This window comes from Bidens hawaiensis, unplaced genomic scaffold (assembly GCF_021521415.1).
Source record: "Bidens hawaiensis isolate Kalapana, Puna unplaced genomic scaffold, B.hawaiensis_p1.1 tig00032655_1, whole genome shotgun sequence".
Lineage (NCBI taxonomy): Eukaryota > Viridiplantae > Streptophyta > Magnoliopsida > Asterales > Asteraceae > Bidens > Bidens hawaiensis.
The window spans coordinates 68,621-94,639 of record NW_027495572.1 but is presented as its reverse complement, the minus strand read 5'-3'; the positions used below and the strand labels follow the sequence as shown (position 1 = coordinate 94,639).

The following is a 26,019-nucleotide window of genomic DNA, read 5'->3' as shown; positions in this document are numbered from 1 at the left end:
CTCAGATCTGGATCGAACGGGGCGAAAAACGGTGAAAAAACGAGTTAAGAATCGTTTTTCCGGTGAGTTCGCGTTTTTTCCGGCGGCTTTCCGGCAATGACGGTGCCAGAAAGGCGGCGCCGGAAAAGTAGTACGAGGTTAAGGGTATGTCAGGGAATGTTCTGACATTCCCTGACCTAACCCTAGTTCGCTAACGGGAATTTAGCGAATTAAGGGTGATTCGTTAAGTAGATTCGCTGAGGAAAGATAACGAACTAGCCTTAGTTCGTGTCCCGATTCGTTAAGTAGATTCGCTGAGGAAAGATAACGAACTAGTTCATGTCCTGATTCGTTAAGGAAAAGATAACGAATTAAACCCCACCATTTCATTATAGCCATTCGTTAAAAGAGATAACGAATTAGAAGGTCCAATTCGTTACTTGAACTGATTCGCTATGTGGACTGGTTCGTACAAGGACGGATTCGTCAGAGGTCCAGTTTGTTAGAGGGTTCAGTTCATTACAAATGACCAGTTCGCTAAGATAAGTCAATTCGTTAAAGACTGAATAACGAACTAGAAAGTTTAATAAAATGACAGAACAGTCCCTGGACTTAGAAAAAGAATGAATTAATTACAATTCATCCCTTGAACTTTTAATTCGCTATGGAAGATCCGGCAGCCGGACTCTTTTCCTTAGAGATTGTTCCAAAGGAGAAGCAGTATGTACTCAAGTGGAATAGATCTGTAGAGTATTGGGCTAGTGGGCCTTGGAATGGCCAATATTTCAGCTTAGTGCCTGAAATGAGGGTGCCCTATATCTTTAATTTCAGCTATATAGACAATGAAAATGAGAGCTATTTTAAATATTGGTTAAAACAACCTTCAGATATATCCAGATTTGTTTTAGACATCTCAGGGCAAACTCAGCAGCTGAGATGGGAGGAGAGTTCCAAGCAGTGGTTTTTGTTTTCGACTCTACCTCGACAAATTTGCGATGTTTACGCCAGCTGTGGGGCGTTTAGTGTTTGCAATCAGCAGCTCTCGCCATTTTGCAGTTGCCTGAGTGGTTTTGAGCCAACATCACAGAGTGATTGGAACGCGAGTGAATTTGCTGGAGGATGTGTCAGAAAAACAGAGTTTAAATGTATAGTTAAGGAAGAAAAACCTGGGTTCGTTTCAAGTTATGTCCCAGTTAAGTTTCTTCCAACATTTCATGAAAATGAAACTCCTCCGTTGGATGAATCAGCATGCAGAAGGTCTTGCTTGGGTGACTGCAGTTGTGAAGGATATAGTTTTATCTCTGATAAGTGTCGGCTTTGGAATAGAGAAAACTTAAATAACATATCACTTGTGTTTGTTTTAGACGATTCATATGTAGAGAAATTTGTACTGAACGTCAAAGTTTTTTCTAAAGATCTTCAACATCATATAAAGAATGAAAAAGTCAAGCTGGGTACTATTGTCGGGTCCATTGCAGGCGCGATTGTTCTTGTCTCGGGTCTAATTTTTCTTATAATCTATAGGAAAAAGTGGATATCGGTTGGGAGAACGAGAATGGATGGATCGTTGGTAGCATTTGCCTACAAAGATTTACAGAAAGCCACCAAAAATTTCTCGGATAAACTTGGTGGAGGTGGTTTTGGTTCAGTTTTTAAGGGGATATTGTGTGATTCGTCCATTGTGGCAGTGAAAAAACTTGAAAGCGTTAGCCAAGGAGAGAAGCAATTCAAGAGTGAAGTCAGCACAATTGGGGCCATCCAACATGTTAATCTTGTACGCCTTCGTGGGTTTTGTGGAGAAGGTATCCACAAACTGTTAGTGTATGATTACATGACAAATGGTTCTCTAGCTTTCCAACTCTTTTACAGAAAACAAGATAATGTTCTAGACTGGAAGACTAGGTATCAGATTGCGGTTGGAACTGCAAGAGGGCTGGTTTATCATCATGAGAAATGCAGAGATTGTTTAATCCACTGTGACATTAAGCCAGAAAACATTCTTTTAGATGCTAATTTCTGCCCCAAAGTTGCAGATTTTGGTCTAGCTAAGCTTGTGGGTCGAGACTTTAGTAGGGTTTTGACAACTATGAGAGGAACACCCGGATATCTAGCTCCAGAATGGTTATCAGGGGTGCCTATCACTCCCAAAGCAGATGTTTATAGCTATGGAATGCTGCTTTTTGAACTTGTACATGGTAAAAGAAATTTTGAGCAATCTTGTGAAGGTTCATGTTTTACATTCTTCCCTAGTTTGGCTGCAAATGTTGTCATGGAGGGAGGCGACATCCTTAGCCTGCTAGACGATAGGTTAAATAGGGAAGCTAATGTTGAAGAAGTTACAAAAATTTGTAAGGTTGCATATTGGTGTATTCAAGATGAAGAAGAAAGTAGGCCATCAATGAGTGAGGTGGAACATATTCTTGAAGGGGTTGCGGATGTGAGCATGCCTCCATTCCCGCAATTTTTAAAGTTTTTCGTTGATGGCACGGAAGATGTTCCATTCTTCAACGTGTCTTCATCAATCTTCAACGAGTCTTCCTCAACCGGGAGTTCACAAGTACAGAGCAATATAAGTGGGGATTCTCAATCAAAGAGTACATCTTCTTGAAAGGATTTGTCTTAACTCTTGTACTTATTGTTACAATGTGGCATTAGTAATAATTATAGATCATGCTAATGGTTTTCTATACGCATCAGATCCTTTCATGCATGCAAAAATTATGTTCGAATGTAGTTGTTGGTTCCTCTTGAGGTTTCCAATAATAAGGTTTATTTGCGGAGCATGTAGGCATGGTCCTATTGCTTGGTAATTTTACATTTTCATAATATTTTTCATTGTGTAAATGAAGTGTAAATTGTTCTTGTTAATCTAACTAAGCAAATCAAATGAAGTACAAGCTCATAAGTCAATAATCAAGCGTCATTATTCGGCTACAAAAAAAGTTATTAAAAGAAGCAGTCACAGTTATCTACCACTTTGTTTAACATAGTTTCTGTAATAACTGAAATAGCCAATCACAATGTAAGAAACTTAAAAATGGGAATCCTTTGAGGCATTTCCTCAAACAAGTTGTGTGCATACAACCAATAAATCTTTGAACTTTGGTTGCTGACGGTTCTTCCTCAATATTATTATTCAATTTGGACAGTAGGCTCGATTTGATACTTGATCTGGGTCAAGATTTGAGACTCCAAAAAGGAGAGAAACTGATTTTTAATTATTTTTTATTCTCCAAAAGGCCTTTTTTATTTTATGTTTGTCACAGTTTGAAAAGCCAATAACACGAAATCATATAAGTATAAAATAAAATGAATAGTAAGTTTGTGAATAAAATATTTGTTGATAATTAATATATGGTTAATAGACCAGATGTATCATAAGTCATAACATGCCATATTGAATTGTAATGCGTCATAATTAGGGGTATGTAATTGTTCATAATAGCTTAAACTAATGAACCGGAACCGAACCGGTGTAGCAGAATTCTAAAAAGATAATGAATAAAAGTGCATTATAATTTAGTTGTGTCATTACTTAATTCTTTATTCGTAATGTGTTTATCTCGGGAAGTCACTCTTAAGTTCATCTATTTATGAAGTACATTTCAATTTAATTTCTAGTCCTTTATATCATGTTTACTTAAAATTAATCCAAATTATATATACAAATATAGTTTTTATTGAAAATATGTGTATATATATAGGGTAGGGTTAATATAAAAAAAAACAATAGTTTTGTGAGAAGCATAAGAATAGATGTACACCTTTAGATCTAGGATCTAGTGGTTGAGATTGTTAGTTTCTAAAAGTTGTATAGTTTTCTATTTACTTGTTATAGTGTGTAATTTAGGTAGCTACTATATATATATATATATATATATATATGGGTGGAATCCAGAGAGAACTCATTTTAAAGAGAGAATTAGTAAAGAATTATTTTTAACTATTTAAAAAAAAATATTTTGTGATTTTTTTTTCTTTCCTCCTTCTAATAAGATGATATTTTTTCTAAAAAAAAACAAAGAAAAACTTGTCGGTGTAGTACTGTAGTGCATATGTGCACTAATGCCTATTGCATATATACAATAGTGTTTTATTGCATATAATACAACACAATTGCATTATCCAATACACACTATTGAATATATGCAAATACGACACTAATAATTGTATGCAAAACACATTATCGCATATATGTAATACAACACTAATGCACATATGCATTATATCGATTTTTTTAATTTTTATATATAATATAACACTATTTCAAATATACAATACAAACAACTATATATATGTTATTCAACACTATTTAAAATATCAAAATGCACACTATTGCACATATGCATTATAAAAAAAGTCGGTGTATTGCATATATGCATTACTCGTTAATTTTTTTATTTTTTTTATTTTTATATTTTTTGTGGTGAAGAATAACAACATATAAGAAGGATGAAAGAAAAAAAATTTTAATTTTTTTTAATTAAATTAAAAATATTTTATTATTAGTTCTTTAGTTCTCTTCATAAAATGAAGTTCTCTCATGATCCTCTCCCAATATATATATATATATATATATATATATATGGTAAGGTTAACGTAAAAAACAATAGTTTTGTGAGAATCATAAGAATGAATGTACACCATTGGATCTAGGATCTAGTGGTTGAGATTGGTAGTTTCTAAAAGTTGTATAGTTTCCTATTTACATGTTATATTGTCCTGTTTAGATGGTGTACTTTATTTTAAAGTTTCCCACACTTCTCACAAAACAATTGTTTTTTATTTGAACTCTTATATATATATATATATATATATAGGGGATGAATCTTACGAGAAGTGATATTACAGCGAGAAGCACGAAAAGTGAATGTTTATCCATTAATCCCTAATTTAACTCCCTTTCATGTTACATACATATATGTAGGTTGGTTGTATTTATATCTTAATTACACAATCAAACTAACCTATAAACATATAAATGTACCAAGCCACATTCAAACCTATGTACCTACACACATACAAACATACATACACATATATAAACACATGTACACAGATACAAACATACGTACCTACACACATACATATGCACCTACACAACGCACCTACACATAAGAAAGGGAGTAAGAATAAGGATTAATGGAGTTACACCTTCACTTATAGCTGTAAAAAACTTCTGAAATGATCCAATACATATATATATATAGGTTTAAGTTCAAGAAATAAATCAAATTATTGCAAGAAATTAAAGAAATAAATATGAGCCACTAGTTTTATTTTAGGTTTTAAATATTTAAAAATAAATAAAAAATATGAAAATGCAACAATAAATGCACTCTCTCTCTCCAATTAATACAACTAATATAACCATAATGAATATCTTTCTAATTAATATATCTAACTAATTTAACTATAATAATTAAAAAGATAAAAACATTACTTTAGTTTTATTATTTATTTACACATTCTTCATTTTTATTCAACATAAATACAATTTATTCATATAATACTATTCTTTATATTAAAAAAATAATTTTCACTCAATTTATTAGCATATTTTTTAACAATAAACATCAAAACATAATATATATATATATATATATATATATATATATATATATATAACTTGTTTAAACATCCTAATCTTGCTTAACTTCTGCTCATTTTTGTTTATTTGTTATATTTTACAAGTTCCATGGTTATGAGTACTAAGAGTCTATGCTTCGGTTTAACCGTAAATAGCTCTAGACTGTAAACCGAACTTTTGTTTAAAGATTTTATTGTTAACTTTTTGGTTTTAAAACTTAAGTATTTTCATTTGTGCATTATTATACAAGTTCTTGGTTATTTGAGGCTTGTGGAAACCATTTATAAACTTGTTGTGAGATGGAAACCGAACCAATTCGATTTTTACTCGCTTAAGACACACAAGTGTGTTTTTAGCTATCAAGACCTGTATATTTCTTTAAAAATAGTTTACAAACTGATTTTGATTATTTTCTTAAGTACTTCGAAATGTTAGATCCAACTTGATCTCATAATATAGTTTGGACCGACAAAACCGAACACTCGCTTAACGTGCGTTGTTAGTTCTAAAACAATAGAACTACATACTTGGTTAAGTCTTAATAAGTTTTATTGAGTTATCTCATAACATTCATTATTTTGGAAAGTTGACTTTGGGTTTGACCAATTATCAAGACCCGAACCAACAACCCGAACACTCGTTAAAGACCCGTTTTAGTATCTTTATCCCAAAGGAACTTGCACTTTTGCATTTTTCCCACCTTATTACTTAGCATAGGTTAAGTAAATATTAAGGTTAGATATTTTAACCTGGTTTCGAGCAAACCTACATTTTTAAAGGGTTATTATTATAAATTCTTAAATAGTTACATTTTAAACCTTGAATTTTAATTGTTTACTTTTCGCTACAATTATTTTATTTAAAGATCTTCAACACAACCTTTCTAAATCCAAGACTTTCTTTTATTTAGGTTTCGTACGTTAAACTCGACATTCCGGCAAACCTTCAAATTATCAACTTTCAAGTTTTTTACTTAAACGTGAGTACTTTCATACCCCGTTTTCCATATCTTGTTTTAGGGGTGACATTTCATACTTATCTAAAGTAATTGTTTTATACTTGGGTCTTAAACCACAAATGTATTTGTATACCTTACTTAAATATATGCTCGATTTGGTGTTCTATGCTACATGTTCATGTGTTTACGTGTTTACCTCTTTTGGTTGGTTGATCTATAAATCCTAGACTATTTGGCATCCCCTTATAGCAAGGTGTCGATAACGTAATGCAATTAACGATAACTATGAATCCTAGACTATTTGGCATCCCCTTATAGCTAGGTGTCGCTAACGTAATTCTATTAGCGATATCTATTTATCCAAGTTATTGCTTTTATTATCGTTTCGTATACAAGATTGTGGCTTTTTCGTACTATATACTATTATGCTCAAACTTATGAATTGCTCATCAACGTTTGTGTTGATGAACTTTATTTTATGAAATGTTACAGGTTTGCATCTAGGTTGATTATGGAGCTTGAAGAAAACGTCACAAATACCTTTAGGATATTAGCAAAAATGAACAATAGTTGACTTGTGATGTTTTGTTATATTTTGTTGAATTTGTCTTATGAATATTGTTATGTGACATTTTCGATGTTGTGAAATGAAATGAGTTTGTTAAATATTGTCGCTTTAAATATTGTCATGCGCTTATGAGCAATCGTTGCACCCCGGCATGTTCCTCCGCCTTTGGTCGGGGTTTGATAGATTGGTATCAGAGCCTTGACAATAGGATAGGTGGTTAGACGTAATGACCTAGTATTGTTATGCTTAGGGTCCTATACGTGTGCTTATACGTGTTTACTCTATAATTAATTGTTCATATCGCATGTTATTGATAAACTTGTATAAAATTCACCAATATCCTAAATGTTCACATACACACACTTTCATATTATTTCCAAGGTATCCTTACCTTAAAACGCAAAAATAGATTTTTGTAATGTTTTATGGATTACAAGATTAACTTGGATCCCGTTGTTTCAAATCCCTTAAAGGTTACGTTTATATAGGGATCGAAGGTGATTTACTCACCTGGGATGGCTGAGTTATAGTGCTCGTTTTCTTGGCCACAAATAATGTTATACATGTCAATACTTTAAGTAGTCGAATGCGAGCGTTTCAGTCGCCATTCTAATTTTCGGTGTTAAAACAATAGAACTACGGTGGTTCGTAGACTATGGTTTTGACACGACGTTGTATCACGATTTATTGTGTTATTACCGTTATTTGAGTCGAAAACATGAAAAAGTCGCGGTGGTTTGTGCACATGTTTAGACTGCAACGTGGTGTTTTATATAACTTTTTAGTGTTGAAATATCAAGTCATGGTGGTTCATGCACGATTTTCCGACTCTATAAATCTCAAAATCTTATATTTTCAAGCTTTAACCTCTCGAAAATCATTTACGTTTTGTTTACGGTTTTGTTATTTATATACAAAGTTTTACATTTTATCTAACACTAACATCTTCTCCTTACTAACTATAGGTATCACAACCAAAATTTGAAATTTTATTTTATTTTATACACCCTCGTATTCATCTCTTTTTACCTAAAACTTATTCCATTTCTTTATAATATTTAGCATGCCTCCGCTAAGACGCCAACCGCGCAAGAACTCCAACCGACGTATGGCTGCTTTCGTCACCAAACAAATGGCCGATGTTATTCCCGAACTTATAACCCAAACCCAAGCTACCCAACCCGCACCCGTTGTTGCACCCGTTGAACCCAAACCCACATCCTACTTGTACAAGCAATTTACTAGTGCCTACCCGTCCGAGTTCCTTGGAACCAACAGTGCGACTACCTTGTTGCAATAGTTTGAATCAATCGAGAGTGTGTTTCGACATAGCGAATGCCCCGAAGCGAAAAAGACAAATTTCTCTTCAAGCATGTGTTTGAATAACCGCTTTAACATGGTGGGGTAGTGTTATGCACCTCCAAGGTTCGGATACGGCTATGGCTCTTCCATGGGCCGATCTCAAGGCGCTTATGATGAAGAAATTTTATCCCAGACACGAGCTCCAAAAGCTTGAGGAAGAATTTTGGAACCTAAAACAAGAAAGTGGTGATAATGCCGCTTATTCACTCCGATTTCACGAGTTGAGCATTCTTGTTCCTCACTTGGTTACCCCGACTGAGCGCGAGCTTGACAAATATATTAGGGGTTTACCTATGCTAATCCGGGACTCCGTTATGAGTAGAAAACCCGTGAATCTTGAGGACGCCATCACTTTAGCCGGTACGATATCGGAAAATCATGTGAAGGCGGGTACCCTAACCCTCAAGAAATCGAGTGAGAAAGCCAAGCCCGAGCCCGCACCGCAAACAAATTATCCAACCATCAGAACCTTTCCCCAAAATTCCCGAAACCGATATGCACCCTACCCACAAAACCAACCCCAACAACCCCGAGCTTTGTTCAATTGTGGAGATCCTAACCATTTCTGCAACAATTTCCCACGTTTAACTTTCGCAAACCAAGCCCAAACCATGACCGTATCTTACTACCCAACCCAATCTTACCAAGTCCAAACTTACCAACCTCAACTTCCCCAACTCAATGCACCACTCATCCAACCCATCCAAGCCATACAAGCTCCAACTCCACCTCCACAACAAGAACCTCAAGTCAACCATGGCAACCAATGGCGATATTTCATGATGAATGCGAATCAAGCTCAAGTGGCTAACGATGTCGTGAACGGTATGTTTTTGGTGAACTGTCATTTGGCTTCTATTTTATTTGATACTGGTGCCGATAGAATTTTTATATCTTTGAAATTTGAGTCGAAACTTGCTATGCCTCGAACTAAGCTTTCCCGACCGTTTTTCGTTGAAGTCGCCAATGGTAATTCTATTACCATCAATTCTATCATCTGCGATTGTTCTCTCATACTCTCCAAGCATAAATTCTCCATCAATTTCATCCCGTGCAAATGGGAAGTTTCGATGTCATAGTAGGCATGGATTGATTATCTTTGCACCGTGACGAAGTCGTTTGTTTCGATAAATTCATTCGCATTTCGCTTGTCAATGGTAAAATTCTTAAAGTTTTCGGCAACACAACTTCTAGAAGACTTAATCTCATGTCGTGCGCTCAATCGCAAAAGTACTTACGCCAAAAGTACGTTCCGTTTTTAGCTCTCTCGGAAACAAAAGATAAAAAAGAAAGGAAAATCCAAGATATTTCCATTATTCGCGATTTCCTCGACGCCTTTCCTGATGATGTCACCGGTCTTCCGCCCCTTCGTCCAATTGAGTTCTGTATTGATCTTGTGCCCGGAGAAATGCTCGTGGCTAAGGCTTCTTATTGTTTAGCCCCGTCGAAAATGCAAGAATTATCAAACCAACTCGAAGAACTTTCCGATGAAGGTTTCATTCATCCAAGCTCTTCTCCTTTGGGCGCTCCCGTTCTCTTCGTGAAAAAGAAGAATGGTTCATTTTGTATGTGCATCGATTACCGAGAGCTTAACAAACTCACCATTAAAAATCGTTATCCCTTGCCACGAATCGACGAACTATTAGACCAACTTCAAGGCGCAACTTGTTTCTCCAAAATCGATCTTCGATCGGGTTACCATCAATTGCGTGTTCGCGAAAAGACATTCCTAAAACCGCTTTCCGTACTCGATATGAACATTTCGAATTTTTGGTTATGCCCTTCTGGTTAAGAAATGCACCCGCGGTATTTATAGACCTCATAAACCGCATTTGCAAACCTCCTTGATAAATTCGTTATTGTCTTTATTGATGACATTCTCATCTTTTCTAAATCCAAAGCCGAACATGAACATTATTTGCGTACCATTCTAGAACTCCTTAGAAACGAACAACTTTATGCCAAATTCTCCAAATGTGAATTTTGGCTCGAGGAAGTTCAATTTTTAGGACATATCGTAAACGACAAAGGTATTCATGTTAATCCCGCTAAAATTGAGGCTGTTAAGGATTGGAAAACTCCAACGACTCCCACGGAATTCGATCCTTCCTCGGTTTGGCCGGGTATTATCGGCTTTTCATTCGGAATTTTTCCAAGATCTCTTTGCCTCTTACCTCCCTCACCATAAAGGGAAACCATTCGATTGGGGTTCGAAGCAAGAGGAAGCCTTTTGTACTCTCAAGGACATGCTTTGCAATGCTCCCGTTCTAACCCTTCCCGATGAAAACAAAGATTTTTTTGTAGTTTGTGATGCATCCCATCAAGTTCTTGGTTGTGTTCTCATGCAACGAGGTGAAGTCATCGCTTACGCATCAAGGTAACTAAAGGTTAACGAGAAGAACTATACGACTCCGATATCGAACTTGGTGCCATCATTTTCACTCTCAAAATCTGGAGACATTACCTTTATGGGAAATGTGTGGTTTTTACCGATCATAAAAGCCTTCAACATATTTTTGACCAAAAAGATCTCAACAGGAGACAACGAAGATGAGCCGAATTACATAGTGATTAAGATTGCGAGATTCGCTACCATCCGGTAAAGCGAATGTTGTTGCTGACGCCCTAAGTCGAAAGGTTAATGTTAAATCCGTTCTGCTTCTAAGCGTTGTTGTTCAAACCGATCTTCAAATTAGTATCTTCCAAGCTCAACGTACCTCCATGGAAGAAGGTAACATGCACGACGAAATGTCATGTGGAGCCGAACTTCAACTCGAAACCAAACCCGAAGGTCTTTTGTACTTTCTCAATAGTTTATGGATCCCCGATCGCGATGACCTTCGTACTTGTATACTCGACGAAGTTCATAATTCGCATTATTCCGTTCATCCCGGTGCAGATAAGATGTATTTCGATCTTTGTGCTACCTTTTGGTGGCCGGGTATGAAAAAGGACGTAGCGTTGTATGTATCTAAATGTCTTACTTTCTCAAAAGTCAAAGCCGAACATCAAAGACCTTTTGGTCTACTCGAGCAACCACCGATTCCCATTTGGAAATGGGAAGACATTGCTATGGACTTTATCACCAAACTACCCAACACCCAAAAAGGCAACGATAGTATTTGGGTGATCATTGATCGATTAACCAAATATGCTCATTCAATTCCAATCCGCGAGAAGTATTCTGTCGAGCAGCTTGCTCAAATCTATGTTCGGGAAAATGTGTGTCGACACGGTTTACCATTGACTATTATCTCCGATTGTGATGCCCGTTTTACCTCTCATTTTTGGCGATCTCTTCAAGAAGCTTTGGGAACACGTCTTGAGCTTAGCACCGCTTATCATCCTCAAACGGACGGTCAATCCGAACGTACGATTCAAACACTCGAGGATATGCTATGAGCGTGTGTTCTTGATTTCGAAGGGAATTGGGATTCTAGCATTCCATTCTTTGATATGGCTCCTTTTCAAGCTCTTTACGGTTATAAATGTCGATCTCCGATTAGTTGGAACGAAATCGGTGAAGCTCAAATCTCGGGACCCGAAATGGTCTAAGAAGCCACCGACGTCATAGATCAAATCCATAAGAACCTCCTAGCCGCTAGAAATCGTCAAAAGAGTTACGCCGACAACCGGCGAAAACCGATCAAATTTGATGTTGACGATCTTGTCCTTCTAAAAGTATCTCCTTGGAAGGGGGTAGTCCGTTTCGGAAAGAAGGGTAAGCTAGCTCCTCATTTCTTTAGTCCTCTCAAAATTCTTGAACGCGTTGGGAAGGTAGCTTGTCGACTCGAATTACCGCAAGAACATGCCAGTGTTCATCCGACGTTTCATGTTTCGAATATTAAAAAGTGCCTAGCCGAGGATAATCTCCATATACCTCTCGACGAAGTACATGTCGATGAGTCGATGATCATGGTTGAATGACCCGTTGAGATCATGGATCGCAACGAGAAGAAACCAAGCGTAGTTGTACTCAGTTAGTCAAAGTTCGATGGGAATCATGGCGTGGCGCAGAAAATTTACTAGGGAACAAGAAGACGCAATGAAAGAGAAGTATCCACATTTTTTTGCATCGTCATCTTCATCTTAATTTCGGGATGAAATTTCCTAAAGTAGGGGATACTGTGATATTTGTCAAATTCGGGTCTCGATTGTATTCGTATTTGTATTGTTTTATTATGTAAACCCACCCGTATTGTAAACCGAAAATCATGATATATAAAAATTGGATTTTTATGTTACCAAATCTTTCCCGTTTGTTCAATTTGAAAAACCCCTTTTACGGGTTCGAAAACGGCTTTAAAACGATCAAAATACATCAAAAACGAACTTTCGGACGCATAACGAACCACACTAGACTAGCTGGGAAACCCCCCCCCCCCCTGAGCACGCCGCTTCACATGGCCAGGACAAGGGAGGTGGTCGCACGGAGCCCAGCAAGGTCTGCACACTTTTGGACGATTTTTGTTGTTTAGTGTTTTGTTTTGATCCTTTTTGCATGAAAACTCTCGTGTTTAACACCCATATTTGACCATCAAAATTAACCTATATATACACCCCCATTTCCCTTCATTTTCCCCTGCTACATCTCCAAATTCTCTATCAAATACAAAGATCTTAAGGTTGTTTTCTTAGTGTTCTTGAAGGTTTGACTTCCAAAAGTCAAATTGAGTTTAATCTTTCATTCTAATTAGCTTATGTAGTCTTATTAATACTTGATTATGGTGGTACAACATATATATATATATATATATGTATATATATATATATTATAATACCCCTTGTTACCTTTGCTAGTTACTTCTCCGATTCCGGTCGGTGAGGTTTCGTACCTTGTAAGGCAAGGCTTCATGGAGGACTTCGTGTTCTTGATATATATATATATATAACTTGTTTAAACATATTAATCCTGCTTAACTTCTGCTCTTTTTTGTTTATTTGTTATTTTTTACAAGTTCCATGGTTATGAGTACTAAGAGTCTATGCTTCGGTTTAACCGTAAATAGCTCTAGACTGTAAACCGAACTTTTGTTTAAAGATTTTGTTGTTAACTTTTTGGTTGTAAAACTTAAGTATTTTCATTTTTGCATTATTATACAAGTTCTTGGTTATTTGAGGCATGTGGAAACCATTTATAAACTTGTTGTGAGATGGAAACCGAACCAATTCGATTTTTACTCGCTTAAGACACACAAGTGTGTTTTTAGCTATCAAGACTTGTATATTTCTTTAATAAATAGTTTACAAACTGATTTTGATTATTTTCTTAAGTACTTGGAAATGTTAGATCCAACTTGATCTCATAATATAGTTTGGACCGACAAAACCGAACACTCGCTTAATGTGCGTTGTTAGTTCTAAATCAAAAGAACTACATACTTGGTTAAGTCTTAATAAGTTTTATTGAGTTATCTCATAACATTCATTATTTTGGAAAGTTGACTTTGGGTTTGACCAATTATCAAGACCCGAACCAACAACCCGAACACTCGTTAAAGACCCGTTTTAGTATCTTTATCCCAAAGGAACTTGCACTTTTGCATTTTTCCCACCTTATTACTTAACATAGGTTAAGTAAATATTAAGGTTAGATATTTTAACCCGGTTTCGAGCAAACCTACATTTTTAAAGGGTTATTATTATAAATTCTTAAATAGTTACATTTTAAACCTTGAACTTTAATTGTTTACTTTTCGCAACAAATATTTTATTTAAAGATCTTCAAGGCAACCTTTCTAAATCCAAGACTTTCTTTTATTTAGGCTTCGTACGTTAAACTCGTCGTTCCGGCAAACCTTCAAATTATCATCTTTCAAGTTTATTATTAAACGTGAGTACTTTCATACCCCGTTTTCCATATTTTGTTTTGGGGGTGACATTTCATACTTATCTAAACTAAATTTTTTATACGTGGGTCTTAAACCACAAATGTATTTGTATACCTTACTTAAATTCATGCTCGATTTGGTGTTCTATTCTACATGTTCATGTGTTTACGTGTTTACCGCTTTTGGTTGGTTGATCTATAAATCCTAGACTATTTGGCATCCCCTTATAGCAAGGTGTCGTTAACGTAATGCAATTAACGATAACTATAAAATCCTAGACTATTTGGCATCCCCTTATAGCTAGGTGTCGCTAACGTAATTCTATTAGCGATATCTATTTATCCAAGTTATTTCTTTTATTTATCGTTTCATATACAAGATTGTGGCTTTTTCGTACTATATACTATTATGCTCAAACTTATGAATTGCTCACCAACCTTTGTGTTGATAAATTTATTTTATGAAATGTTACAGGTTTGCATCTAGGTTGATTATGGAGCTTGAAGAAAACGTCACAAATACCTTTAGGATATTAGCAAAAATGAACAATATTTGACTTGCGATGTTTTGTTATATTTTGTTTTATTTGTCTTATGAATATTGTAATGCGACATTTTTGATGTTGTGAAATGAAATGAGTTTGTTAAATATTTTCGTCTTAAATAGTGTCATGCGCTTATGAGCAATCGTTGCACCCCGGCATGTTCCGCCGCCTTTGGTCGGGGTGTAACAAAAACTAATTTGCCAACACGTGAACCGTTCATAACACGTTTGGTGCAACATATAATGCATAATTGTGATGGGAAAACTTGTCAAGTTACATCGATAACTGGAACTGAATGCACTTATTACAATTGGAACTGAAGATTACCTCTTGAATGCCTCCTGCGTGACACTTGATGCTCATCTTTAAAAAATCGTCACCTCCCATTCAATTCATAATATACCTACCGCCTTCTCTAGTTGGATTTATAGAGGCTTCTGTTCGTTCCCCAAACCCATCATCGCTCCACAAGATTTCTGTCTACAAACGATCTCCAGTTTTTAAGTGAATGTAATGAACCTACAGACCCTCCACAAGATTTCAGTATTTCTTTTGGTTTGGAAGTGAATGTAATGAACCTACTACTATGATTCATGTACTGTAAGGTTTCAATAAACCAAGTTTTTAATTATTATATACAAATAAGATTAAGATTAGAACCCTAATTTTACTTTGAATAACATTTTTATGGTTTGCACTATACATAATTGGATTGAGGATCTACTCTGGAAAAATATTGACTTTGATTATCCCTGGTGTATTAATGGCAAGGTACACATAACAATATTTTCCTTATTGTGTTTTCTCCTGTGATTATATTTAGTAGTTGTTTTGTTTCAATTGTTTCAGGTGTATCAAGAAGAAAATGTATTGAAACTACGATTATGATCGTTATTTAGTGTTTTCTGGTGTGTTCATTATTATATTTTTGACATAATACAATTTTTTACTTCTATTTACTTTTTATGTGGTTATATCTTATCTAATTCTATTTAGATGTTTTTCCCTGACAAGATGATACTATTGTTGTAAATAATCCTACTATATTTGTTGTGTGAGAGGCTAAGCTTGTATTGCCTGGTGAAAAGGTGACATCTTGACACCTTGGTTCTTGTTGATTGTTGTTTTGTTCCAACCAAGGTAAATTGCACTTGAATCCCTTTAATTATACAAATGTATGAAACACTAAATATTAATCCATATTGAATCTAGGCTCTTAAAGGGATTTAGGGTTTAGGGTTTGGGAATGCAAAAGGTTTATACACTACACTAATTTAATAAATTGATGATTGCTCATCTCTATTAACTAATCATAGTAAAATCTCACTAAACTGGAATTGAATGCACTAATGTGGAAATTGAATTCAAGGAGATCAATGGTTTTTGGAATTGAATGTGTAATCTATACTTATTTATATATTATTATTATTATGATAAAACATATAGGATGGGCAAGTTAATACCCCTAAAATTTATAATGCCGTTTATACCGGTAGGTAACATGATCTCGATCTGCATTCAATTTCAATCAATTGCATCTGTCCTTATCCGTCTTCCCCTCTCAGTTTTCAGCGCGTTCACAAGTCAGTGGATTGAAATCCATCTCTAATTTCTAGGGCTAATTCTAAGAAAGAAAAATAAAAGTTGACCCGTACTCACCCAATCTTATTTGAATATTAGGATGCCAACAAGGAGGAAAAGTCTGTGTCTATTGCAGATATTGAAGGATGGGGATATACAAATAGTGATAACAGTGAACATCTTGCTTCCTCTCTATTTTATAGGTTTACAAGCATCTCATTATGTGTGTGTGTGTTGTATGTGAAAACGTAGTTTTTAACATTAATTAATGTATATGACTAGATTATTATCCACACTACGTGAAAATTGACCTTTGGTCACACGAAAAAAGTGTGGCCTTAGGCCTTTAGCCACACACATTTGGTTTAGGTCATATGTGGCTAAAGGTCGCGACACCATGGGTATGATATAGCCGCACACAGTTTTTAGTGGCCTTATGTGGTAATAAGTGTGGCTAAAGGGTATATGCATTAGTTGCTAGCCATCAAGAAGCCTCTCCAATAAGTGTGCCTAAACGATAGAAAATGGCCACATGACAATTTACTATGAGTGACCATTGCACGTATATAGCCACATGAATTCATGTTTCAGCCACATGAGTTTTATATTAATGTGGCCAATAGGGTTGTGTTAAGCTTTCATTGTGACTTATACCGTGTGGATATAGCAAAGAAATGGCCACTTAAATTTAATAATAGAGTAGCTAATTATATGATATAGACACTGGATATTACATTAAAAGTAGCTAAATATGTTTACTTACCACTCAAACACTCCTTTGTAGATTATAGTGTGGCTATTGTCTTACCGTTTGTCACACATAATGCTTTTCGTAATTCAAAGTGTGGCTATTGTCAAACTTTTCGTCACACATAGTGAGGTACAGTGTCGCTAATCATATCATATAGACACTGGAGGTTATTGTCAATGTGGCTAAAAATGTGAACTTGCTAGTCAAAAACTCTTTTGTAGATTATAGTGTGGCTATTGTCTTACAGTTTGTCACACATAATGCTTTTCGTAATTTAAAGTGTGGCTATTGTCAAACTTTTCGTCACACATAGTGAGGTACTGTGTGGCTAATCATATCATATAGACACTGGAGGTTATTGTCAATGTGGCTAAAAATGTGAACTTGCTAGTCAAAAACTCTTTTGTAGTTTGTGGTGTGGCCATTGTCTTACCGTTTGTTACACATAATGCTTTTCCTAATTTAAAGTGTGGCTATTGTCAAACTTTTTGTCACACATAGTGAGGTACTGTGTGGCTAATCATATCTTATAGACACTGAAGGTTATTGTCAATGTGGCTAAAAATGTGAACTTGCTAGTCAAAAACTCTTTTGTAGTTTGTGGTGTGGCCATTGTCTTACTGTTTGTCACACATAATGCTTTTCCTAATTTAAACTGTGGCTATTGTCAAACTTTTCGTCACACATAGTGATGTATTTTGTGGCCAAACATATCATATAGACACTGGATGTTATTGTCAATGTGGCTAAAAATGTGAAGTTGCCACTCAAACACTTTTTTGTAGTTTGTGGTGTGGCCATTGTCTTACCGTTTGTCACACATAATGCTTTTGTAATATAAAGTGTGACTATTATCATACTTTTCATCACACATAGTGATTTTTCCAATGACGTTTGATCTCGTTCCGCCACACAAACAAAAATCAACTGATGAAAGTGTGGCCAATGTTTTTGGTACCCTTTCGTCACACCAAAATGTTAATGTTGTGGCTAATGGTCATTTATAGACTCTAATTTTTGTAATTTCAGGTGTGGCTATTGTCTTACTTTTGACCACACCTATTTAATGTGTTCTATGTGGCCAAATTATGTGTAATTAGGCAATATATAATTATTTTTATTTTTTGTGGAGTAATATAAAACAGCTATAAGTAAACATGACAAAACAAAATGAGAAACAAATTATATTAACAATAATATTCACTTAAGCAAATGTATATGCAAAATATCTTACAAAATACAAAAATGACGACTACCTATATACTAGCTAAGGCGTCGGTTTTCTTGGCACTGCTCCTTGTCTTCTGTTTGGTTACCCTATCTATCGTTGTGTACTTTGCCTTCTTTCCAGCTCTATCCGGTCCTTTTGAGGATGGGAGTGGTGGTAGCTGGAACAACATAATATGAAAAACAAATATGTATAATTAGTGTCATATTTTCTAATTGAATAGAACAAAATAGTAGGCCTGCAAACGAACCAAACATCCATTTAAATGTTCATGAACCTTTCAGCGGGAAGTTCGTTTATGTTCGTTTATCTTTGTTCAATTACATTAGTTTAGATTATAAACAAACGAACATAAACGAACACAAGTGTTCATTTTTTAAACTAAATGAAAATGAACATAGATATTTGTTCGGTTATGTTAAAAGGGAACAAACCTCCTGGTCACATAAGATTAGGTGTTCTGGCCAAGCATCAAAATTACCAGTTGCGTCGCCAATAGTCATAATTTCACCTGTCTCACAAGGAATAATTGGTTGTTCCTTTATGGCTTCATCAATACTAACTTTATAGCAACCCTCTGGGGTTGCTTTTCGATGCAACTGTTGTGGAACCGGTGACCAATGAACTAAACCATTTGACACCTTGTTACGCTTGTCATGCACACACAAACGACACTCATACATTTGGCCATACTATTAAAACATGTGGCTAGTTAAATGTCACAGTGTGTGGCTAATGCATGTGTTTTTGTTCACATGTATCAAAGATCAAACAAACTATGACTGTAGGTTACATTTCGCCACACGTTTTTATAATGTGGCTAGATTTTGTCAGAGTTTTTTTCAAAGTGTGGCGAAAAGTACCTGAGTAGGTATAGAATGGTCACATGAAGAATAACATGTGTGGCCAAAACATTCTGGAAGGTTTTAAACATGGTCAAAGACCTTTTAGCCACGCATTTAAGCCGAAGTGTGGCAAATCGCCCAGACAACATGTGTAGCTAAAAGGCGATATTCACATAGTGCTAGAAAGACTTGGGAAGATGTTTTGCGGTGCATGCTCTTCATGTGTTTGTGGCAGCATGGAAGATGGTTTATATGTTTATTGATGAAAAAACAAATAAAAAGGTAAGGCAAACTTGTCAAGTTGTATACTGGGTTCTATTAATCGAACGTTCATTATTTGCGGTTTCATTAACACATAGTGTATCATATCGTCAATTGAACCAACTTTTACGCCATGTTCTTGAGTTTTTTTAAAGGAGGGAAATGAAAGGAAAACTAAGGATAGTTAAAAAATGGGTGTTCTTGAGTTTTTTTTTTTAGGATAGAAAGGAAAGGAGTAGGAGGAGTTAGGAGGGATTAAATTAATGTATTTTTCCAATAAGTTATCCTCCCAAAAATGGGATGATTACTAAGGATAACATAGTTATCTTTTCCTTTCCTCTAATTTCCTTCCAACTCACCTAATTAACAAAATTTTCCTTTCATTCCCTTCTATTTCTTATCTTTCCCTCTCCTTTCCTTTTTTTCACTTGGTTAAAAAACTCAAAAACAAAGCGTTAGTAATTGTCATCAATTGAATAAGGTTCACCATTCGTTCACCAAATGAATGCATTTTAAAATTATTTGTCTTTTTGGCCAATTAAATTACCAGGTTCGTTTTAATTGAAACTTAATTTAAGCCCTCTTCAGTAGATGCTTTACACTTACACATGCGCTTCAAATTTCAATCTTTTATATAGAATCGTTTCTGTGGCTCTCTCAAATGGTGATTTGTTTTCTTGTATTTTTTTTGAGGTACAATTTTGGGGTTATTGTTCTTCACTTCTTTGATTATTGGCTGAAAGCGTCGAGGTCAGGCACTTTTTTTATTACTGTTCTGGTTTTGTCAAGTAATTGAATCCTGATTATTGATTGTTACTCGTGTTGATCTTGCCACATTAAGGAACTCTCTAATGGTATTCATCAAGAACTGATGAGAATTCTTTAGTTTTTTAGCAAGATTATATCTCTTCCAAGTTTAAAGCTGCAATAGAGGTTATTCTGTCAAATTGCATATCAAATGGTCCTTGTGTTGAAGGGCTACCAATAAAAGTTGTCGGTGGTACAAGGGCGTTGTCTTACTTACATGTTGTAAGCCTTTAATTTTATATACATTTGTTGTTTTTAATTTTCCTCATTAGACCTGTTATTCTCTGGTTTTATTAGACCAAAATTCTTCGTTATTACCACTGCATTTTCTAGATCACAAATTAGGGGTGTGCATGGTTCGGTTAATGTCATTTTTGGGTTAAAACCGAACCTCGGTGTTTTAATTTTTGAAACCGTTCGGTTTCGATTTTGTTTTTTGTCATTTGAACTTGAAAATTTTGGCATGAAAAAAAGTTGCCCCCCCCCCCCCAAAAAAAAAATATTAAACTTTGGTATACACCATTTTGTAAATTAATAACTAATTGAATATTACACATTTGTGCAAAAATTTGGAGTTACATATTTATTAAATTCTGATAAATTACTCATAATAAAAAATTAATCAAAAAAATTCGGTTCAATTTTTTTGGTTTTTATTACCTACAAAACCAAAACCGAACCACAAGTTCGGCTTTTACAAAAACATAAGAACCAAATCGTCGGTTTTGTTTTAGTTTATCTTTTTCGGTTTGGGTCTTCCAGTTTATTCGGTTTTATATCGGTATTTTTTATTTCATGCACACCCCTACCGCAAATGACGCCATCAGGTTATTATTTATCTAAAGTGCACGATGAGCAAAACTCTAAAAAGTAAAAGGCATATTAATTTTCCGTTGGACTTTTAGAACCCAGAATAATGATCTAGCTGAAAACCAGCATGAGAAATTTGCCACTAGAGATACAAGTGCCAATTCATGGACCACGTTAGACTTTTGTACATTTTCTTACAATTTTTTTTATCAAAACTCTTTTTTTTACAATTTTTTGATCAAAACTATTGCATGTGGAGTTGGCTATTACTGCATATTTTATTCAACACATCTGAAAAATAAGCATTTTTATTTACTGTATTTGGTTCTATAATAAACCGGTGGCGTTTTATATTAATTTCAGTTCATATAGTGGTGCATGTTTCATTATCAGAAAAGAGAGAAATTTATAATCTGCAAGAGTTTATGCCAACGCGACTCCTATAACGTTGTCTAATAATAACCATTGAAAATTTGTATGCTGAAAAGATGGTTGTTACAATCCGGCACACAGTCGTGTCACCCTTTATGATGAACCAAAGCGGCCCATGCTTAGTTAACTTGGAAACTGGTGCTGGAAATTATGACTGAGGTGCATGTTAGATAATATGTTACTTAAATCATTGAAATGTTGTTAAAAGATAGCATTCAGACGTGATATATATGTATATTTTTTGCTTTGTAGTCTCTTTAATTTCTTTAAAATCTCAGTTTAAAGTGTTTTTAAAACCAAGACAATTCCAGGAGAACGAAAACCAAATGGCTAAACAAGAACCACAAAAACCAAACCAATTCCAAATTCAAAAAATTGAAATCAAAACAGTTTTCAAATAGAATTTTGTTTCTGGTTAGATTTGGGTTAAATGAGTTACTACTATACACAGTTAATGTTTCTTCTCAAGCTTAAAACGATATATTTACTATGAGTTGAAAACGGTATGGTTGGGTTGAGTCGAAAGTCAAACGGGCCAAAATGAAAGTTTTTAGTTAAACCACCACTTCTTAATCAAGATCAATGTTTGATCAAACGATACTCGATGCTAAGTTGGTTAAGTTTATACGGAAACATAAGTGGGCCGACCTTAATGTTGATGCTTATTCGGTTTTGGTGTTTTTGGCTTCCTGAATTCAATATTTAGGATTATTGAAAGCAACCGGCAACGACCGATCCGTTCGTCATAAGTCTAAAGCGATAGTTATGAAGAAAACATTGGAGTTCCAAAGTTGGCGGCCCCAGATTCCAAGTGAACAAATTGGGTCATGCGTGAAAATATACTTGTGAAGGTTTGAAATATTTTTTCACTTCTATTACTGTAGTTAGCCACACATGTGGTGATATTTTTATGCCTAAAAAGACCAACTGAAAGTTATTTGTGTTGTTTGTGAACGGGAAAAGGATAGCTATGCCGGATTTTTCAAAAAAAGCGATTTAAGGCTGCCTTATGGTGACCGTTATGCACTGCCGCTAGAATGTGATCTCAATGCTAATATGCAAGCGAGTATTTTAAGGGGTGCACCCAACATACAATGATTCAATCTTTGAGGCATATTGAGAAAAATAAAAAGAAAACAAAAAAGAAGAGTTTCAAAACTTTTCTTTCTTATTGATCAAAGAGTGAAAAGAAGAGGTCAAATTTACAAATGCATTTTTAACACCACTAACATGCCTACATATAAACCACCATGACTACATATAAACTTCAAATCTTTTGTTTACAGAATGTCGTTAGCCAGTCTCAATGCGCGGGTTGGATTAATAAACTAACAGAACATGTGTAGCCGTGAAGCACGAACCTATTATGTATCCCTTTTATTTGGTGCCCTTCAAAATCTCACTATTACATGGCCGAACCTAACCTATGCAATAAACAAAGCAAGTCAATTTCTCCAAAACCCAACAACCACCCATTTTCAACTTATTAAACATATTTTGCATTATGTTAAATGTACCATCTCCTATGGGTTAACGTTTGATCGACCAATAAGACGTCATTAGTGGGATACTCTGATGCCGATTGGGTACGTTGTATTGAGACACGACGATCTACCTAGGGTTACTCAATTTACCTAAGTGGAAATTTGGTTTCTTTGAGTGCTAAGAAGCAACCAACCATTTCAATCTCAAGTTGTGAATCGGAATATCAAGCCATGGCTAATACCACTTCCGTATTTAATTAGTTAATACGCTTATTAATAATGCTGCATGCTTGACCTCCAGATCGACATGCCCTCTTGTGTGATAACAAAAGCGTGCTATTTCTTAGCCACCAAAGATAATATTTAAAATTCAAATATAGTTTGACATGTTATTTATGGTTTGATTTCATATTATTGTAAATGAGATTATCTCTATAATTATGACTAACATCGTGTATATATTGATGTATCAAATTTATGAAAATCAATTCTTTGGACTCTTTCACCTTGCTAAAACTATTTTGTATGTATTTTATTAAACATAAAATACATCAACCCCCCCCCCTCCCACCCCACCCCACCCCACCCCACACATACACACACGTAGAGTTCAGGTATTGCCGCTAAAGTTATTTGGCCACGGACAATGAGACATAGTGTTGCATACATTCTTTTTGTTCTTTGCAAAGGTTCAATTGGTGAATTCGTCTTTACAATATATCTTTACTATTTTCACCCATGAGTATAATGATTTTGTTTGGTTATAATTTTAACGCAACATTGTCGTGTTTCTTGTAATAATGATTTGTTTACACTATACTTTTACTCTTTAGTGTGCACCTGCAAACAAAAAACCACATTCAACAAACCATATACACATGCGGCCTCGTGCCCGCACTGATAGCCCATTACACACCACACCGAATACTACAAACCAATACGAGAGGATAATTTGCTCTAACCCGCAACAACGCTCGTGCACTTCTGCTAGTTGTTGTTAGTATGCTAAAAGGGTGAAGTGAATGTAGAAGAAGAATAAATAGGGGTTGGATTAATGGGTTAATTATATTAAGGGCATTTTTGTCTTTTTCACTTTTCAACATTCCAATTCCTATGATAAAGAATCAAACCAAACACCTTTATCAATTTTCCAAAGATTCCATTCAATTCTATTTTTAATCCCATTCTTAATTCTGTCTAAAAATTTTATGTATGTGAACCAAACTGCCCTAGGTGTGTGCTGAGATCAAGCTCTATCCCGACCATCCAACCAACTTTACCTTATGTAACCATGCTTTTGGTCTCGCTCAAACATTTCAAACATAAACTAACAATTGGGATATCAAAACAAACAAAAATATAGTCTATACGTGACAATTTCTATGAAAAGAAAAAAAAAATATAGTCTAGAAATGCTAGTTACAAGACCTAATTCTTTACATGTATACAATAGTTTTATTCTCATTTAATTCACACGTGTACGTCTCGTACTTTTTTTTTCTGTGAAATATGATTTAAATCGTATTTTTTCCATAAAAACCATGGAGTTTTAGAGCATTAAAAACATTATAAGACATTAAACCTGAAACGGTTAATTGGTCTGTCTAGAGCGAAAGTGAGAGTTGAATGGGGTATTCGAAAGATTTTAATTATATAGAATTTAATTAATAGTTTGAAAGTTTATAAATAGACAAATAGTTATCTATTTTGTTGTGAGTTAAGCGTAAAAAAAATGTCCCAAAGGTTAGGTCATTTTTGTGATCTTCATCCAAATAGTTTTTTTAGCCCGAACCATTAAGGTTAACTTCTTATTTCTTGCTAATTCCGTCCAAATTGATAATTGTATCTATTTTATCGTTAAATGATGGGTTTGGTATGGGTTAAAAACTTAAAATCAAATATAAGATCCGTCCGTCACAATTGTAGATCAACATAGGTATAATATTTTTAGCGGGAAAATGAGTTTAAGAGCCATTCTCCAAATGCCAGAATATATTGTTTTATTAGAAAAGTAGCATAGGATTAATTTTCAAGTGTGAGGGTTAAATGGTATTTTCTCAAAGTTGTGAATGAAGGTTACAAACCCTCATATTCTTATCTCGCCACAATCCGTTAGAGCATTCTCATCCCATCCCCTATAATTATGTGTGGGGAGTTTGCAAATTATAGGGTGGGGTTGTGAGTGATTGTGAGTATAAATTATAGGGTGAAGAGAGAAATGTCGTGTTTTTTTGTAAATTTGGGGAAACATTTGAGTAACATTGTTTGCCCCTATTTATTTTTTAATATTTGTTGTATTGGTTGTGAGTAGATGAGAGAGAAAATTGTAATGATAAATGTATAAAAAATATTATTTAATTGAATATGAGAGAGAAATATAGTGTTTTTTAATTTAATTATCTGTTATTTGGTGAAGGTTACAAACCCTGATATTCTTATCTGGTTAAGGTCCATATCCAAGCTGGTATTAAAATACAGATATGAACGCAAGAAATTGCGTAGCGATAGTTTCTTACAGAGCATGGGTTTATTATATTGAAAATATGTTGAACTCTTAAAGTTATCTTGATTTTATTTTAGTTGTTTAAATTTTGGGGATCTAGTGAACCGATCATGAAGATGCTGGTGGAAAAGGCGACTACATCTAATTAAAGTTAACCTCTCCAACAAAAAACAAGGGTCCCCAAATTAACCAACTTGCCTCTTGTTGCGCACTATGTGCGCAGACCACCATCACATATTGTTGACCTAGATTTCCATCATGGTCCCATCATGACGAAAGCTAGACCTCAAAGTTGGAATGATATCATCAGCCTCATAATAAGGTTGCTAATTAGCAAAGTTAAACGTAGCGGATACCTATATTTGTTGCAGTAATACAAATTATGCATGTTAACATTCATGTTAGGAATATCAAGAAAATGATTAACCTTACATAATTTTTTCCTCAAATATCTGATTAGTGATGTACGTTTTCATTTGCTTATA

The 26,019-nt window shown here is 34.9% G+C and overlaps 1 pseudogene; it reads left to right on the top strand.

Moving 5' to 3' along the window:
- The first annotated feature begins 643 nt into the window (after positions 1-643).
- LOC143583868 (G-type lectin S-receptor-like serine/threonine-protein kinase At2g19130 pseudogene) lies at positions 644-2,776 on the top strand (annotated as a pseudogene).
- The last annotated feature ends 23,243 nt before the right edge of the window (positions 2,777-26,019 follow it).